At 40.1% G+C, this 8460-nt stretch overlaps 1 protein-coding gene across 1 annotated transcript in view; it reads left to right on the forward strand.

Annotated features, from left to right (window-relative positions):
* The window catches only part of CSNK2A1 (casein kinase 2 alpha 1), a 52652-nt gene extending 47400 nt beyond the window's left edge, over positions 1 to 5252 (forward strand). Inside the window, exon 14 of the mRNA XM_084887928.1 lies at positions 1884 to 5252. The gene's annotated coding sequence lies outside the window, so the exon portion shown is untranslated. The remainder of the gene's footprint in view (positions 1 to 1883) is intronic.
* The last annotated feature ends 3208 nt before the right edge of the window (positions 5253 to 8460 follow it).

An 8460-nucleotide genomic window follows, 5' to 3' on the forward strand; every position in this document is an offset into this window, starting at 1 on the left:
TCATTCCTGCCCTTGTCACATACTTGGCTACTTGGCAAATGGCAAATTAACTTCTGAATCTGTTTCATCATCTATAAAATGGAGCCACTGCTTCCTTGGAATTGAATCAGTGTAAATGTCAAGTATTATGCACCTATTAAGCCCTTGGTAAACCTAGTTTCCTTGTCCCCCTATTATGGAGGGTTAGTTCTTGGTCTAATTTCACTATACAATCTCCTCTGGATCTCTCCAGACCTCTGTGTGTGTTCAATCAGGAGGAGATTATGTGAGTTGTCTTCTGAGCTCCTTTTCAACTCTGACATTGGTTTGAATGGTTCTTAAGTGAAAAGGTCTATAGGGACAGCTTATTCAAAGCAGAAAAGACCAGTGTTCAATGAATGGCAATAAGCCCTATGGAAGGTGATAACCCCAGTCCCGGAGACAATTTGGCAAAGGCCCAGTGCTTGGAATGAAGGTGTGCTGGTGAGCTTATGGGAACATACTTGGCAGCTCCCATCAAAACTATCAAGAGGGCTGGTAAAAGAGATGAAACTGGGTTTTACTTGCTTATCAATGCCAAATAAGTAAATTCTATAAAAGTATATACTTGAATTTCCTTTTATTTCTCATTTAGTTTTTAAAAATTAGTTTCCATTAAATCTTCACTGCATACTATCTTATGGCATCTACATCTTATCAATTTTTGGAGTTAAGTGTGGTTTAGATAAAGGAGTCATTGTGTAATATCTTGAAACTGAAATGTCTAACATGAACTTTAATTTCTAACATTCCCATTTTATACATGATAAATATAGGAAGATTAAATTGTTAGAGTGGGCCTGTTAGAGACAGGAATATATTTTGTAAAATTAGATTTTCAGGGTATGGCTAATTATTATAACCTTAAAGTAATACAGAAAATTTGAGATTGGTTGACATACTTGGGAATGTTAATTTCCTCCTCTAAATTTCATATTGTTTCACCTATTGTCAAGTGTGGTTATAATTAATACTGACTGTTTGAACATCTCTTAAAAAATCTAGTTTTGTCATAACTGCCTAAAGATTCCCACCAGCAGATTCTCTACTAAGATTAAAGTTGGGTTTGAGTAGTTGTTTAACCTTTTGCACTCCGCTGTCCCCTCTCAGGGGACATCGGAATTCTAGCATATCACTCGGATGTCCCCTCTCAGGGGACATTGCAGTTTATTAGTGATTATGGGGAATTGAGTTATTTCAACGCACGTTTCCGCCGCAGAGTAGCGTCGAGTAGCTGGTAGCCAATATCCAGAATGGTTCAGAGTGCAAAGGGTTAATTATTAGTCTTTATCTGCCTCCCTACTGGTAATTCCTCCTCCCTGTGCCTCAGCTGTAGGGACTGTATAGCCTGTAATTTGTGACATGCCTGCTAGAAAGGCTGTCTTCCAGGGCCTTTTCCTCCGGACCTAAAGGAAAAAGTTAGCCAAAGGCTTTGAAGTAAAGTAGCCCCTAGTTCCCTTCTCAAAATGGGTCTGAAAACCTTGGTGTCAGCTGATGCCCACCCTACAGAAAATGTCTGCTCCTCCCTGCCTTCGCTACCGCTATCCCATTGCCCTTTTTCTTAACACCTGGATTTTTTTTAACCTCACCCACGGATACCATCAGTTGTGAAGTAAATTATGGGAGGCCCAACTGGTGCCAGGGATTGAGCCTGCAACCCAGATACATGCCCTTGACCAAGACCCTTTGGTATGTGCGTCAATGCCCTAACCACTGTCAAACCAGCCAGGACAACACCTGCACTTTTATGGTATTATTTTGTTGATCTATTTATTGTTTCTCTCCCCACCTGCATATAAACTCCCTGGTGATCTTGTATGTCTTACTAATCTGTGCTTAATTATAAAAACTTTTTTTCTTTAAAGTGGGCCACTATCCCTCAATATTGAAGATGATTGACTGGAGTAGCACAAGAACAATGCTTAGCACCACACCAGATTCATAATAGATGCTCAATAAATGGTAATTTCATTCTCTGTTCCTATCTCCACCTTACCCTTCCCCACCACACAAAAAGTTAATAGAAGTTCTGTTGCATAAAGAGCATCTCAAGGTCAGTAGAAACTTGACCTGAGGCTTGCAACTGTAATTATAAGCCACAAACCCCAGGCTGAATTAACATAAGAAAAGGTTGGTTTAATGAGTGGTTGGTGAAATTATATGTGACTGGAGGCTAAACAATGATCCTGACCAGATTATGTACAGAAAATGATGCCACATCTAAAGGGATGCTATACTTTTATAGGTAAAATGGCTGTAAAGTGTCTAGAAAGAAAAAATATGCATACGTTAAACATAACAGGTTCTCAACAGATGCAGGTCAAGGGTCTAATTTGAATTGCCTTGTACTCACCCTCTATGATTTCCCTCTAAGATTCTATCACTCTGTCTCCTGAATTTTTAATTTTTCTACTAAAAGCCAAATAATCTTGCACTGGTTTTGCCTCTCTGTGGCTATATTCACCAAGGATTCTTGCTGGCCTTACTGTAAAAAGCTCTCCCCAGCTACCTCCATACGGGAGTTTATAGGAATGCCAGTCTGTTTATGGAAGAAGTTCCTAAGGCAATTGGGTATTTCTGAATCAGCTTCATTCTTACATCACCTGCTTTGGCAGTGTTTTCTTGGCTCCTCTAAAAAGGAAAAGCAACAGTAGCTAGTAAGTGATTCAGAGTCAAACATTTGTAGGCTTACCTAGGAAGGCAGGACCTTGCTTTTGTGTATTGAGCAGTTCTATGAAGGAATCCAGATAGCCACATCTCATGTATACCTCATTCTGTTCCTCATTCACCCCCTCAGCTTCTTCTCAACCCCAGAGTTCCTTACATACTCCCCTGTAAGATGCCTTTCAACAGACATTTGTTGTCCATGAGACTCAATCCTAAAGGGACAAGTGTTCTTTTCAAATACAAAAGCAGGAAATGAAATTGTGTGTAAGGAATCATTTTATTTGTGTGTTTAAAAAAAAAAAAAAAAAGTTCCCCAGGGGGGAATATCAGATTGCCCAGTCAAAATGGCAGTCAGCGAACTCCTGCTCCAGATACATGAGGGTGCTGACTAAAATAACAGTTTACTTCCAAATCAATAGCCAATTTCAAGGAAAAATGGAAATTCCTAGTTGGCAGAAACAAATTCAGAATTCATCCTGAAGGTAAGTGGATGTTGAAGTCACAGTGGCCCCTAAGACACCAGGCTTGCAAACAGATGAGGCTTAGCAGATAGGGTTAGAATGCCCCCAGGGAGATAGAAGACAACCTCTGGGTCTTTCTAGGAGGAAACTGAAACAATCACTGGCGCTTTGAAAGGGCTGTTTTAGAAGAAAGGACTAGAAGAAAACAAAATATTAACTAGTTGCCTTGGGGTTGAGGTTAAGATAGATAGATGTCACAGAAAAACTCGGTAGAAAGAAAGGAGTCTTGAGCTCCTGGGGAAGGGAAAATAGTCAAGGAGCCCTTCCTCGAGGGGCTGCTGGAGCTGGCTATAGCATCGATCTGCCAAGGCCAGCACCTGAGATTCGAGCCCAGTTCTCTTAGTTCTGCTTCCTGGAATGCTTTTGCATACCTGTGCTGCCAGGAATCCCTGTTCAAATTTCTACCCAGCCAATGTAGATAAACTTTTTTCTTTCTCTTGCTTTTGTTCTCCGGTCAAAAGCAAGAGAAAAATTTTATTCTCACACGAATTTCTAGGTCAGCTGATCTAGGTTCAACTGATATATACACAAGGCTCAGCCAAGCAGCTCTACTTCAGGTTGAGGACTAGCTGGGCTGAGCAACTATATTGATTGGATTTGGGTTTGTTCCATGTGGGGGGCAGCTCCTTCTGGGTCCCATGCTGAAGTTGCATCAGCTACCCAAGGCATACTCTTCTTCTTGTTTTTTTAATCCTCACCCAAGGTTATGTTTTTACTGATCCTTAGAGAAAGAGGAAGGGGGAGAAAGAGAAATATTGATCATTTGCCTTCCCTACAGAACCCAACTGGGGATCAAACCTGCAGCCTTTTGATGTAAAGGATGATCCTCCAACTGAGCCACCCTAAGGCTGCGCTTGTGGATTGCTGGAGCACAAGAGGCCAAGTAAAATCACATGGGCAAAGAAATATTTGGAGGAATAAATGTTGGGAATTTTCCAAAATTGACAGACACTACACCATAGATCCAAAACACTCAACACCAAGCAGAATAAATTTATATACACAAGGCATATCATGTTCAAAATGCTTACACAGAAAATCTTAACCCAGGAATAAAGTGGCATATACATAGGATTCTTAAGAATTACAGACACCATTCAAGCTAGAAGACAATGGAATGGCTTTAGTGTTGAAAGAAAAAAAGAAAACCCAGAATCGTATGCCCAATACAAATAACTTTCAAAAAAGGAAAAATGCCTTTCTCAGATAAAAGCTGAAGAAATACATTGCCAGAAGACCTATAAGAAATACTAAAGGAAATTTTCCAGGCATAAGGAATATGATACCAGACAAATTTAGATCTATACAATAAAATTAAGAATACTGAAAGTGGGCCCTAGCCAGTTTGGCTCAGTGGATAGAGCATTGGCCTACAGACCAAAGGGTCCTGGGTTCGATTCCAGTCAAGGGCATGTACCTTGGTTGCAGGCTCCACCCCAGTCCAGTCCCTGATTAGGGCTCATGCAGGAGGCAACCAATGATGTGGTTCTCTCTACATTGATGTTCCTGTCTTTCCCTCTTTTCACTCTCCCTAAAAATGTTCTCAGGTGAGAATTAAAAAAAGAATACTGGGAGTGGAATAAATGAAAAAATTTAATTACCTTTATTGAAGTCTAAAGTATGAAGTCTGCAAACTCTGTAAAGGAGCAGATAAGTATTTTAGGTTTTGCAGTTGATGATTTCTACTGCAACCATCTACTGTTGTAGCATAAATAAAAACAGTCTTAGGCAATAAGCAAATGAGCATGGCTGTTTCAATAAAACTTTTTGAACTGAGATTTAAATTTCATATTTTACGTGCCACTAATCTTGATTTTTTTTTTTTTTTTTTTTTTTTTCCTCTCTCCATTTAAAATTGTTAAAGGCCATAGAATGTCAAGTAGCGGGCTGGTTTTGGTTTGTGAATGGACCATCCTTTGCTAACCCCTGGTCTAAAGCAAAAATATTAGCAATGAATTGTGTCTTTATAACATATGAATAAACGAATTGTAAAATCATACGATGAAATGTTGAGCAATAAAAAAATAAACTTGATACATGCAGCAACATGGATTAGTCTTAAAATAATTTTGTTGACTGAAGCCATACCAAAAAGACTACATTCTGTATGATTCCATCCATTTAAAATTCTAGAAAATGCAAACTATAGCCACAAAATAGAGTTAAATGGTTGTCTGCAAGTGTGGGGTGGGGCAAGCAATGGGAAGAGATGGGGGAAAGAAGGGATTTTAGATGAAAATAGAAGTATGATAACAAGAATAGGAGGAAGGAAATGGGAATTTACTGTTGTAAGGTCTTTACATGAAGCAGGATATTATTTGAAGGCAAACTGAAACCGATTAATTAAAGATGTGTGTTATAAATCCTAGGGCAATCATTAAAATCTTTCACCTTTTCCCACTCAGCTCCAGGGTTTTGGACAAGGCTCCATCCCTGGCTCAATGGTAGAGCATGAAATTCAGCCCTAACCAATGGGCACATGGTGACTACAGTGACTGGTTCAGTCTAGGCAGGTGACAGTAAGACAAACACTCTTCTTGGAAATGCTGAGACTAAGAATTTTTTTAAGGTATTCACAGTCTGGTGTAGAACATATGGTGAGACCAGGCTGCCAGGGTCATATTAAGACCCCGAAGGCCTATGTGGGGTTGTAATTCAGTCAACGTGAAGAGGTGGGCAGCTGAGAGGTGGAGACAGGGAATGCAGAAGGGCAAGAACTTCAGTCATGTGAGCCAATAAATACGCCTGAGCTTTTCTTTGTTTGTTTTTAAAATATTTTATTGATTTTTTTACAGAGAGAAAGGGAGAGGGATAGAAAGCTAGAAACAAAGGAGGAGAGAGAAACATCTATCAGCTGCCTCCTACACACCTACTATTGGGGATGTGCCTGCAAGGTAAATGCCTTTGACCAGAATTGATCCTGGGACCTTTCAGTCCGCAGGCTGATGCTCTATCCACTGAGCCAAACCAGTGAGGGCACCTGAGCTTTTTTGAGGGTGAGATTTTTCAGTTGCTTGTTGTGTAACAAAATACCACAAATTTAATTATCTTAGTTTTTGCAGTGCAGGTATCCAAGTGTGGGTTAGAGAGGTCCTTTACTCAGGTCTCACCAAGCTTACTGTTGGCCACATTTAGTTCTTTTAGTATAAGACTGTGGCCCTCCACTCCAGAAGTTGCCTGCTATACCCTGTTTGGCCTTCTCCACAACATGGGAGTTCATTTCTTAAAAAGCAACAGGAGAATCATGGCTTTGAATTTCTCCTTCAGAGAAGGCCTCCAGCTTCTTTTAAGTGAATCATCTGATTAGGTCTACCCAGGTCAAACTCCCTTTTTAGGGATCCTGGTTTTATTTGCAAATCTCTTCATCTTTGCCTTACAGCATCACATAATCACAAGAGTAAAATCCCATCATATTCAAAAGTGCTGCCCACACTCAAGGGGAAGAGGATCTAGCCTAGCATGGGTTTGGTGTTCCATAAGCAGTTGTAGGGATAAGTGATCCTTGTATTGGAAATGAAGATTAAAATAGGTGACATCAAAGACACGTTCACTGCTAAACATTTAATTCTACCCTGCTGACTTCATCCAGTCCAAACTTCCGAGAGATCCTGCCTGACTTGCTCCAGCACACGTCTACCCTCACTAGTGTCAAAGTCCACTTTCTCTTTCGTACTGTGCTATAAGAACACTAAAGCACACGTTCTAGACTGATTTGCTTTCTCTTAGCTTCATGATAGTACCTGTGCTATTTTCTCAGCTAAAATGATCTTCCCTGACCAACTGACTGACTGCTCCCACCCCTCTATAAAAGTTTGGAAATTTTCCTTCATTACCCCTCTGTGTGGTTTGGGCTTCTACAACCTCTTAAGCTTCTTCCCCCCTTTCTAGAACTTTTCAGCTCTTATATTTGAAAAGTCCATCTCCCTAACAGCCTGAGCTATCCAGGAAGGTAGAGAAGAAAGCTTATGTTGGTCCTAGCACTGGGCTGGACTGGTTAAGGTCCATGAATATTTGTTGAACAAACAAATGGGTTCAGTAATCTACATGTTTGTGATTTGGGATTTTCCAAGATACATGTACTTCTTGATGTGCTTGGCAGACCAGCCCAGCCCAGCAAGCTCTGGCTTACCTATAAGCTCCAAGCTCAGGTAACAAGGCAATAGACATGACCATTACCATGCTTGAGTAAGCTCATTTCCATTGATCCAGGAAGGCTTTTTTTTTCATTCCCAAGTCCCTCGGCCAGTGTTGCTCAGTGTTTGAGCATTGACTCGTGAACCAGGAGGTCACTGTTCTATTCCCAGTCAGGGCATATGCTCCAGATTGCGGGCTCAATCCACGATAGGTGGCGTACAGGAAGCAACCGGCCAATGATTTCTCATTGGTGTTTCTCTTCCTCTCTCTGAAATCATTTTCTAAAGAATACATTTTAAATAAATGGTAATTCATTATTTTAAACAATTCTCATTTGCCACCTAGATCTCCTTTCAAAGAGAGCATTAAGAATTATGAGGCAAAATGACTGATGATGCTGACATAGAGTTCCATGGTAATGAACTGTAATTGCTGCACACAACTTGGTTATCAGCCTGGGACAGGAATTGGTTATCTCCATTCATCTTGCTAAGCACCAGGGAGTTGCATGACCCTCTTTTTTTTTTTTTTTGCCCCTGAGAGCCAGTCACTTGTTTTACAGAGAATGAGAGCTAGCCCAAGCCTCACAACAATATACTGCTTAGCCCTAAAATTGTGATGATGGGGAGGAGAGCAGGTCCTTGTCCCATCATTACTATAGGCAAGAATCCACCAGCCAGCACAGTAACAAGGAAATAAGTACCCCAATTGCTTGAGTATATTACTCCCAAATTGGAAAGACAATTCTTTAGGACAATAAGCATCTTTTAACCTCAACTACAATTTAGAATCGCGACTAGACATGTTTTAGACTCACAGTACTATCAATAATATTTTTGCATTAAGCAATCCCAAAACATCAATATTAAAGTCTTAAATATTATAATATTGAAGATAATTTTGGAAATTCTAAGATTCTTGTACTGATTACAAACATGTATTTGAATAATAGATTTGACTTGTGATTTTAAGTGAAAGTCTTATTAAATTTGTATTGACACATTAAAAAGAACTCAAGACATGTCCATCTTGAATGCGTGGCCAGTTCTGTACAATTCCAAGGGGGACACTGGTCACATAATCGTCTGTGTGGAAGGCGCCTCTTGGCGTTGTGCAGAGA

This window comes from Pipistrellus hanaki (assembly GCF_964339955.1).
Source record: "Pipistrellus hanaki genome assembly, chromosome: 6".
NCBI lineage: Eukaryota > Metazoa > Chordata > Mammalia > Chiroptera > Vespertilionidae > Pipistrellus > Pipistrellus hanaki.